The sequence below is a fragment of the Aethalodelphis obliquidens genome, unplaced genomic scaffold, assembly GCF_003676395.1.
Source record: "Aethalodelphis obliquidens isolate GAN/ISIS:26980383/991018 unplaced genomic scaffold, ASM367639v1 scaffold4, whole genome shotgun sequence".
NCBI classification, from domain to species: Eukaryota; Metazoa; Chordata; class Mammalia; order Artiodactyla; family Delphinidae; genus Aethalodelphis; species Aethalodelphis obliquidens.
In genome coordinates, this window is record NW_020837948.1 from 81643074 (window position 1) to 81654423 (window position 11350).

General features: G+C 43.9%; 1 long non-coding RNA gene and 1 pseudogene across 1 annotated transcript; both read left to right on the top strand.

Moving 5' to 3' along the window:
* The first annotated feature begins 8089 nt into the window (after positions 1-8089).
* Positions 8090-8920, top strand: LOC113613935 (histone H3.3C-like; annotated as a pseudogene).
* Positions 8921-9109: 189 nt separating this feature from the next.
* Positions 9110-9494, top strand: LOC113613942 (uncharacterized). The gene is made up of 2 exons (XR_003430413.1): positions 9110-9157; positions 9376-9494. It is a non-coding gene; the product is annotated as an uncharacterized LOC113613942 (long non-coding RNA).
* The last annotated feature ends 1856 nt before the right edge of the window (positions 9495-11350 follow it).

The following is an 11350-nucleotide window of genomic DNA, read 5'->3' on the forward strand; positions in this document are numbered from 1 at the left end:
AAATAATGTATTAGCAATATCTAAAAATACAATATAGGTTGTTTTTGGTTGTAAAGTTGACTAGTAATGCTGAATACTGTAGAAGTGCCCTTTGCTGGTAGGAAGCTGGAGTCATTGCAGTATTTGATCATCCGTAACATTGTCAAAGAAAATTCTGTTCTGGAATAGATTGCTTCTGCCATTGCCTGTAACTATTTCTAGTAATGGGGTTTGCATGCTCCATTTTTTCTTTTCTTTTTACTTAAAAAATTTTTTTAAATTGACTTGTATTAGCCACCTCTACCCCTGCCCTTTGTACTTCCCAACAGCTAAAACAATGACTCACAGTATAAAGAGAATTTTTTTTAAGCTGTTAGGTTTTATTATCAAAAAAGATTGTTTTTTCTTAAAGAAATGTTTTTGTGTAATTTTTAAGTAAGGGAAAGGAATTTTCACAAATGTACACAATGTCAAAATTTCTTACATGATTGCTAATTCATGCAATTCAATATGGGGCATGTGGAGAGCAAGGTACCTATATGTAGCTATTTCCTCAAGTCTAGAAATGGATAATTTCAAGAAGGGAAGGCAGGCAGGGGACACAAAAGCACGAATAAACTAATGGGACTACATCAAACTAAAAAGTTTCTGCACAGCAAAAGAAATTATCATCAAATTGAGAAGGCAACCTACTGAATGAGGGAAGATATATCTAATCACATATTTGACAAGGGGTTAATACCCAAAATATACAGAGAACTCTTACATCCTCTTAAGGTTTTAACTCAAGTTATACAACTCAATTTATATGATTTAAACTCCCAAAAAAGCAAACAACCTCCTTGAAAAATGGGCAGAGGACCTCAACAGACATTTTTCCAAAGAAGACACACAGATGGCCAACAGACCCATGAAAGATGCTCAGCATCACTAATTATCAGGGACATGCACATCAAAACCACAATGAGATATCATCTCCCACCTGTCAGGATGGCTATTCTGCAAAAGACAGTAAATGACAAGTGTTGGAGAGAATGTGGAGAAAAGGGAACACTCATATACTGTTGGTGGGAATCTAAGTTGGTGCAACTACTATGGAAAACAGTATGGAGATTCCTCAAAATCTAAAAATAGAAATACCATAGGATCCAGCTTTCCACTCCTGGGTATACGTCCAGAAAAAATGAAAGCATGAGTTCAAAAAGATACATGCACCTATTTATAATATCCAAGACATGGAAGCAACCCAAGTGCCTAAAAAAGGATGACTGAATTAAGATGTGGTAAGTATATACAGTGGAATATTGCTCAACCATAAAAAGAATGAAATTTTGCCATTTGCAGCAACATGGATGGACCTAGAGAATATTATGCTTAGTGAAATAAGCCAGACAGAGAAAGACAAATAGTGCATGATATCACTTATGTGTGGCATCTAAAAATAATACAAATGAATGTGTATGCAAAACAAAAACAGACTCACAGATATAGAAAACAAACTTGTGGTTACCAGAGGGGAGAGGGAAGAGTGAGGGACAAATTAGGGGTATGGGATTAACATATACAAACTACTATGTATAAAATAGATAAGCAATGAGGATATACTGTATAGCACAACAAGGATTACAGCCATTATCTTATAATAACCTATAAGGGAATATAATCTGCAAATATACTGAATCACTATGTTGTATACCTGAAACTAACATAATATTGTAAATCAACTGTACTTCAATTTAAAAGAAGATGTGGTATATATACACAATGGAATACTACTCAGTCATAAAAAGAATGAAATCCTGCCATCTGCAACAACATGTGGACCTTGAGGGTATTACCTTAATTGAAATAAATCAAAAGATAAAAGACAAAAACTATATGATTTCACTTATATGTGGAATCTAAAGAAACCCCAAACCAACCCCCCCCCAAAAAAAACTGAAACAAAAAAACTGAACAAACAAAACAAGAGAACAGATTGGTATTTACCATAAGGGATGGGTGTTGAGGGCTGGTTGGAATGGGTGATGGGGGTCAAGTGTATGGTAATGGATGGTAACTATGTTTTGAGGATGATCACTTTGAAATGAACACATGTGTTGAATCATAATGCTGTACACCTGAAACTTCTATACCAATTTTACCTCAATAAAAAAGAAGGAAAGGAAAAAGAATATTTTATAGATTTCATAAGTGATCACTGATATTGATGTGAAATAAATGTAGATGGATTTTAGAATAAAATAAGCTTCCTTTCTTTATCCACTATTCCTACCTACAGGATATATCCGAAGTCATATACCTAATGAATGCCTACACAATCTATTCAATTTACTTTTCTTCAGGAAGGAAAGATAAAAATAATATACATTTCCTGGAAGATATGGGGGAAATAATGTGGCTTCAAAAGAGTCCCTGTCCAGCAACAAATCCAGAGAAATGAGCCTGCACCCTGCACTGCAATATCCAATCTAGACAAAGAACAGATAAATACTATTTATTCTAGTAAACAGAGAGCCTTATTTAGAAGCTAGAATGGAAACTCCTGAAACCAGAAATTTCAAGCGTCTCTGTAAGTGGACTCTAGGTGTCTAGATGGTGGATCCTGAGAGCAGGAGCAGCTTCGAATGGCAAGTGATTATTGGGGGAACTTCAGAAGTGGTCCCAGGAAGCTGACTGCAGCTTTGCTGTGCTAAGTAGCAGAGATGTCTGTTCAGGTGTGAACAGTGAATGGATGTTTGCATCGTAGAGGAAGGAAGGTGCCTGGATGGCTGTAACACACAGAGGAGTGAGGTTTCCCAATGGGGAGCCCGATTCCCTAGACAAACACCTACTGAGCAGCCCTCCAGCTGACATCTCTCTCCCTCCAAACTGTGCAAATCATGGCACTAGTTCCTCTCAACTTCCCTAGACAGAAGCTGCTCACTAAGAGGGGAGATGATGTATTAGGGGATCTTCAATTTACACACTCCAGATTACACTGTTATACTATTTAAATCAAATTTTACTGTTCTCTAGTGTCTTGGAAAAGCTTCTTGAATAATCACAATATTTTTCTCTTCCACTTTATTTTGTATCTACCCTGGAAAATACAGTGTCATAACAGAGAAACTAAATAAACTAAATATGGGGTCATATAATCTGAGAGAGTGAAGAAGAAATTGTGAACACACCTTCAAATACCATCAGTTAGGTCTTCCCTATCAATTCCTTGGCTACATCTATGGTCAATCTGATAACTGATTAGGTCAATATCATATATTTGAGTAGTCAAAGTCAGCAATTAAACTATTCGATCAAATCTAACACAAAATTTAAATCTTTCATCATAATTACCTATTAAGTATGATTGGATGCTAGCAGAGACAGAAGACTCTGAGATTGCTGTGGTACAGATATATCTCACTAGGGCCACAGAAAGCCAGTATCTGCCTTCCCTCCATCAATGACCTTATTAATCTTTTTCTAGGCTGAGCCTGTGAATTGGATGTTCTCTCTCGATGATGAGATTTTCCTTCCTCTAGATTTTCCATCACACTACTGAGATCTAAGTTGAAAGGACATGCTCATATCTCTAATTATGCTATTTTGACTCTTCAAGGTAAGTATAGTACCCTCCCAGTTACCTTCTTTCAATTAACTTAGAAAACATTCTTTATAGCACTTATACTAAAAGAGTTCTGTTTGCTTATTTATTGGCATGTTTACTGTCTGTCCCTCCCATGAAACTCAGACACTTTAGGACTTCCCTGGTGGCGCAGTGGTTAAGAATCCGCCTGCCATTGCAGGGGACACGGGTTCGAGCCCTGGTCCGGGAAGATCCCACATGCCGCGGAGCAACCAAGCCTGTGTGCCACAACTACTGAGCCTGCGTGCCTAGAGCCTGTGCTCCGCAACAAGAGAAGCCACCGCAATGAGAAGCCCACGCACCGCAATGAAGAGTAGCCCCTGCTCACCGCGACTAGAGAAAGCCCACGCGCAGCAACGAAGACCCAATGCAGCCAGAAATAAATAAAAAATTAAATTAAAAAAAAAAGAAAGTCAGACACTTTATGGCAGGTCCCATGTCTGCTGGTTGATGGCTTTAGCTCCAGGATCATGTATACATGTAGTATAATATTGGTGCTTAGTAAAGCTTTGGGAATGAAAAAGGAATGAATATAGAAAAAAATATTCTCTAGCCACAGGCTGAACAGAGGAAGATCAGATAGCACTGAAAAGGAGAAAAATAACTCTTGGGAGGATTTATTTGTTTGTGTTTCCTTGCTGCTTCTCAGAAATGCTGGTAAACATGCTGTGAGCATCAAATGCTGGGATGACCCAACCAATCAGATCTGACCAAAGCCACATTCAGCTCGGTTTTATTGGATGTCATTCAGAAGAGTATATTAATTTGCTTCTTCTCGGGGGTCTGGTATCCTGAAGCAATGTGCACTGAAGGTTAACACCAACGTCTGTGTTTCAGCATCTTAATTCTGATGTCTTAGATCTCCTAGGCTAGAGGACATCTGCTTCCTGCTTCTCTCTCTTGGCCCAGTCATGCTGTTTCACGGTGTAAGAGAGTGAAGGTTTGGAACTTCATCTGTCTTGCTGTGAGGGTTCGGTTGTCTACAAGCAAGAGGCAGGAACCTGGCTACTGCCTTCCCTGCTCTGGGTAGTAGCCTGGGTCTAGACAACCTCCAGGGACTGAGCAGAGGCTCAGGGGAATGCTCCACTTCTGGTAGGGTAGGACCTACTTTGTGGGAGAGACATAATGAGGACTCAGAGACTTTCTCTGTGCCATGAGTAGTTTGGAAGCTCCCAAAAAGGCCTGCCTGGGAGTAGACACTTGGGTTCCTGCCTGGTCCAACTTCAGCCCCAGAGAAGCCAAATATGGCAGATCAGGTGGCTGCCTGGATCCGGAAAAGCTACAAAACCCCGGTGCAGGTAGTCACGGGGTGCCCACAGGGCAAGGACCTGGAATTCTGCCCTCTCTAAGCCTACCTGGTTGGCTATCTCAGCGCTTTCCCCTCTAACTTGGTTAGAACCATCCCCTTGAATTCAAGTCCCATTGCTACAGTCACCTCCTGCCCAGTGTTCTAGTTCCCCTACTGTACATTTGTTCTCTGGGATATCTTTTCAAAATCATGCCTCCCATTTTATTTCTGGGGCTGCATAGTTTGGGATTGTGCAAATATGCCTATTGTTTATATATTTTTTTATCCTGTATTGGAAAACACGTCCGTTTTTTAACCACAATTTCAGGCTTGTAGAACTGGAATTCTGGGTCAAGAGTATTCTTTTTTTTTTGAGAATTATTTATTTATTTAGGCTACACCGGGTCTTCGTTTGGTGTGCAGGTTCTTGATTGGTGTGTGCAGGTTTCTCTAGTTGCAGCAAGCGGGCTTAGTTGTGGTATGTGGGATCTTAGTTCCCTGGCCAGGGATCGAACTTGGGGGCCCCCTGCGTTGGGAGCTCTGAGTCTTAACCACTGGACCACCAGGGAAGTCCCCAAGGGTATTCATATTGAAATGCTTAATGCATATTGTCACGTTGGCTTTCCAAAGACCCTTTCAAATTCATTTCTCAAAAGCTGCTTTGGGGAGTTACTACTTTAGCAATATTAGAACAAATGGAAAAGATTAATACAGACCACCGTGGTAGTCAAAGTTATATGTCATGGTTTCACTTTACATTTCTTTGATCTTAAGGAGCCCTGGCCCGGGTCCCAGCTCCCCTTTCAGCCACAGAAGCCCCTATACCGCTTCCAGGCCTGACTCTACCCACCCAAATCAATCCACAGGCAGAGAATAGGGAAGCAAGTTTTAATCATTGCTCATAATTGGAATCAACATAAGAAACATGACAATTCTGAATACAACTGCAAGAAAGCTCCTTAAGACAGTATGGATTCCCTGAAGAGAGATTTCTAATTGAGAGAGCTGTCAGTAATCCAGGAAAGGAGGGACAACTAAGGACTGGTCTGCCCCACAGAGTCCTCCAGGCTCATCCCAGAGCAAGGTGGGGCCCAGGGGAGAAGTCCAGCCAGGCAGAAGGAGGCCTCCACTGGGGTGACTCAGGCTCCAGGCCAGGGCATGGGTTGAAGGGGCGCCGTGGGCCGGACAGAAGAATGTGACTCCTTTCCTTGCCGAGTTCCACAGGGTTTCATGCCTCCACAGGGCTTCCGCAGCTTCGGGGTAGGGGATGGGGATCGTCCTGGGCTCCTGGAGGCCATCTGGCCGCGTGTCTGTCGGCCTCCGCTGCTGCGGGCATCTCCTGGCTGTTCAGGCCCGATTGTGCCCTGCGGTGTGTGGCTTCGGCCTCTTCTTGACGGGACTGTCGCTCCACCCCGGGTTAGCCGTTGGCTCCTGGGCTTGTGGGTCTCGCCAGCGTTTGTGGCCGCTCTCCGCCTGGCGACCGTCTGCGTGTCCGGGGCAAGCGCGCCGCGGCAGCCCACATGCACAGTAGTGCGCGTCCTCGCAGAACTGGGGGCTTTGGCAGGAGGGGCGGCTCAGCGCAGGGAAGTTATCCAGAGCCCAGGCCCAGGCCTGTTCTCGGTTGAGGCCCGCTGGCATGTGGGGCTCTGGATGCGCCCTCCTCCAGGACAGCTCTTCCCAGGTGTAGTACGCGTGCGGTTCCATGGCTTCAGCCTCCTCCCAGGCCAGACGCGTAGCGGGTCCAAGCAAAGGGGCGAATGATTCAGCCCCATGCTGAGTGTGCCTTTTATAGGGTCTGTCTAGTACAGAAGATCGGAAACCCAAGTCCAGATAAGTGGAGATAGACACTCATTTGCCTTGCAAATTGCCTCGGAGCCTCGCGAGATTAAGGAGAAAACTGCATCTTGCTGGGAGGGGTTTGGAAATTCCGAGTGGTTTTGCTGATTGAGTTAAAGGAGGGGGATGGGAGGGGACGAGGGTCCCTGGCAGCTTCCATTCACTGGAAGAAGCCTCACTACTTGGAAGGAACAGCTATGCATATCACACCTCAGGTTCTCTTCTTTTAGCACAAGAGTGGATGGACCAGTGTTAAGAGGTGAAACAGCCAGGTTCCATCTTTGCCAGAACACAAAGGTAGTTCATGCTGCAGCTGGACTGAGATTCCAGGTTCTCCTACTCCCTCATCAGGTGGGGAGATGAGGAACGGAGTGATTAGGTAGGGGCGGGAAAAGGAGAGTCCCATGCCTACTTAGAATTCTAATACTTCTATTTTGGTCTACACTAGCTCAGCCGAATCAAAGGGACACCTCAAGTTTGCCCTGATTTTCAAAGCTACAGGGCACGTTGAATTGAGTGAACACCATGTTTTTAATCGTGTTTGTTGGTAGGGCCCCTATCCTGTTTTATGTAATTATGGACATTCTATCATTAGTGATTCTCATTTCTCTGCTCCCCTTAGGTGTAATTTTTCCTGTTAATAGCTATTGTATTTTTAATGTGTATTTGGTATTTTTCAGTGTTGTACTATATATAATACTGTTTTGTGTGCCCACGTATTCATGTAAAGGAAATGTGTTCTATTCTGATTTTATTCATTACTTTCCATCCGTTTGCTAATTTACAAGATCTTTATATGCAAATTTCATCTGCTGCTTCCAACTCATGCCTGTTCCCCTCTGATGAGCTTCTGCCACACTTTACCCCTCCACTGTACCCCAGGGGACCTTCAGATTGCTACTGAGTTACCATTACCGTATGGAATCATATCTTATGGATCAGTGAGACACTTTCTCTAGGATAGGTACCCATAAGCACAATTGTGGAACAGAAAATGTATAAGCCCAATTTAAGAGAGTACTACCAGATCATTCTTTGGGATGACTGTGTTACAGCAGGCAGGTAGATAGAGGAGCAGAGGAATGGGGGCAGGCGCCGGGTGGCAGGAAATTACGCAGCTTGTAAACAGCAGGGGTCCATGGGCAAAGAAAAGCAGGAACCTCCAGACTGACAGGAAACCACAAGTTTGGCGTGATATGTGTCCTGGAAGCAAAGAAAGGTGAGGAAAGGTGGGAATGTCCTGCACCTGAATGTACCCTGTTGCTCATTTTGCTCTCATTACAATAAAATTATCCTTGCAGATAAGAAGTACCCATCATCTTTTCAATTATGTTCGCAGCCACCTGTGCGATGCCGTTCGCTCTCCAACTCTAGCGCCTTCTCTAGCTCCCCAAGCTCCAGCTGAAGGTGAAGGGGGGTAAGTAAGAAGGTCTCTATACCATGGCTCTTACAAAGCAGACTGCCACAAATCGACCGGTGGAAAAGCACCAAGGAAGCAACTGGCTACCAAAGCCACTGGCAAGAGTGCGCTCTCTATTGGAGGGGTGTAGAAACCTCATCGTTACAGGCCTGGTACGGGGCATGCCCTGAAATTAGATGTTATCAGAAGTCCACTGAACTTCTGATTCGCAAACATCCCTTCCAGCATCTGGTGCAGGAAATTGCTCAGGACTTCAAACCAGATCTGCGCTTCCGGAGTGCAGCTATTGGTGCTTTGCAGGAGGCAAATGAGGCCTATCTGGTTGGCCTTTTTTTAAAACAATAAATTTTATTTATTTATTTATTTGGCTGCGTTCGGTCTTCGTTTCTGTGCGAGGGCTTTCTCTAGTTGCGCCGAGCGGAGGCCACTCTTCATTGCGGTGCGCGGGCCTCTCACTGTCGCGGCCTCTCTTGTGGCGGAGCACAGGCTCCAGATGCGCAGGCTCAGTAGTTGTGGCTCATGGGCTTAGTTGCTCAGTAGTTGTGGCTCACGGGCCCAGTTGCTCCGCGGCATGTGGGATCTTTCCAGACCAGGGCTCGAACCCGTGTCCCCTGCATTGGCAGGCAGATTCTCAACCACTGGGCCACCAGGGAAGTCCTGGTTGGCCTTTTTGAAGACACCAACCTCTGTGCTATCCATGCCAAACGTGTAACAGTCATGCCAAAAAGACATCTAGCTAGCGCACCGCGTATGTGGAGAACATGCTTAAGAATCCACTAAGATGGGAAACATTTCATTCTTAAAAAAAAAATTCTCTTCTTCCTGTTATTGGTAGTTCTGAACGTTAGATATTTTTTCCCCCACGGGGTCAACAGGTACCTAAGTATATGATTGCAAGTGGAAAGATAGGGGACAGAAATAAAATATTGGCAGTTTTTCCATTTTCATTTGTGTGTGAATTCTTAACATAAATGCGGGGTCATAAAGCATTAATGCAAGTCAAAATGTTTCAGTGGGGCTTCCCTGGTGGCGCAGTTGTTGAGAGTCTGCCTGCCGATGCAGGGGACACGGGTTCATGCCCCAGTCCGGGAAGATCCCACATGCCACAGAGCGGCTAGGCCAGTGAGCCATGGCCACTGAGCCTGCGCATCCGGAGCCTGTGCTCCGCCACGGGAGAGGCCACAACAGTGAGAGTCTCGCATATCATTAAAAAAAAAAAAAAAGTTTCAGTGAAGAAGTTCCAGCAGTTCAACTTTATAACAATTATAAATAAACCTGTTAAATTTTTCTGGACAATGCCAGCATTTGGATTTTTTTAAAACAAGTAAATTTCTTACTGACTGAAACTAAACGGTGTTTGTAGCATTTTTATCATACAGTAGATTCCATCCATTCACTATACTTTTCTGAGTTGTCCTACATGCAAATACATGTTTTTATTGTTGTCTGTCTTCTGTGCTGCTCCTGTAAGTTTGCTATTAAAATACATTAAACTATATTTAAAAAAAAGGTACCCATCATGCACCGACGCCATGACACTTCTGATCTAAGCTAAATAAAGACAAAAAGGCCTCCTCCCCTCGGGAAGATGGAGCTGGGATGAAAATCAGGGAATATGACCCCCAAACTCCTCCTTCCTTAGTGAATATTCCGCCCCTTCATTTGTATGCCCCTCATAATTGGCTTGCCAAAGAAGCCCAGGGCAGCAACTCCTCACTGTCTGCCTGCTCTCCTTCTGAGAGTGTGTTCTTGCTTAAATAAAATCTCACTTTACTTTCTTAACCTCCCTGCTTCATCTCCGAATTCTTTTGCGACGAGACAAGAACCTTAAATTCACCGGGACCAAATGCAGCCTTGACAGACAATAGTGCAGGAGGATTACAGATTATGCATACATTCCCCACATATTTGGTAGGACCCAGCATTCTACCTCATGCCATGAGCTGCATGGTTCCAAAGAGAGCAGCTATGGTGGGTGTTCTGATTCAACATTTTTCTTTTTTGATTTCTGACAGTGTCTCTCTTGAGGGGCCAGTTTACAGTTTGGTTCTCAGAGTCTTTTCCCAAGGAATGTTCAGTCTGATGTCTGCGTCTTCCTTTTCCATCAAATTTCAGTTATCTTCTTCCTCTAATAAATCGCATGTGTAAACCATTCCAGGGTTCTGTTTGTTTCCTAAAAAGCATAAAATAAATAAAACAGTGACAACACACTCATCTTCATCCTTACTAACGTATTACAATCTTCTTTCTTTAATTAACCTCTTAGAAACGAATCTATGGGCTTCCCTGGTGGCACAGTGGTTGAGGGTCCGCCTGCCGATGCAGGGGACACTGGTTCGTGCCCCGATCCGGGAGGATCCCACATGCCGCAGAGCGGCTGGGCCCGTGAACCATGGCTGCTGAGCCAGCGCGTCCGGAGCCTGTGCTCCACAGCGGGAGAGGCCACAGCAGTGAGAGGCCCGCGTACCGGAAAAAAAAAAAAAAAAATCTAGGTGCCCTGAATGAAATATGTATTTTTGAAGTTTACTTTCTGCGTTCAGGGTATTTTGAGGATGTTTGTTTTGTTATGATCATGATTTTTCAATGAGAAAAAAGGAAAAAGAAGAAAAATTCCTCACAATATTTCATCTTGAACTTTTACAGTTTTCCCTTTGTACGTGTATTTCCATCAAGAAATAAATAAAATATTTAAATAATGACGTTTTGTTTCTTTTCTATGTGTTACTTTAATTAATGTAGGATCCCAGGACAACGCCAGGAGCTCTTCTGATCTTTGCTGGTCACTAAACTAGCCCAGGGATTGGGGCATCAGGAGTCTGAATATGGGGAGGGGCCAGGAGTGGTGGTTGATGAGGGGCGCAGGGAATGGAGAGGAATTGAAACTGAAGGTGGAAGAGCAGCTCCTTAGCTAGACCCAGAAGGAAAATTATCCAATAGGAAGGCTTCTAGCTGAACCAGAATCCGGAGCCACATTCGTCTTGGTCCCAGATTTGAAGGCTGACTTTGAGACCAACAACTGGAACTCCTTTGCCACTGGCCACTCTGGACACCCATCTCATACACACTCCAAGCCTAGGGCTAGGAAGGGCACCTGCCCACACACCAAGAGGAGGAAAGAGCTTCTGGAAGTCCATGCTAGCATGACGCTCGCAAAAGTCAGGATCAGAGATCTGCCCCCTACCCCTTTTCATTTGCAGAC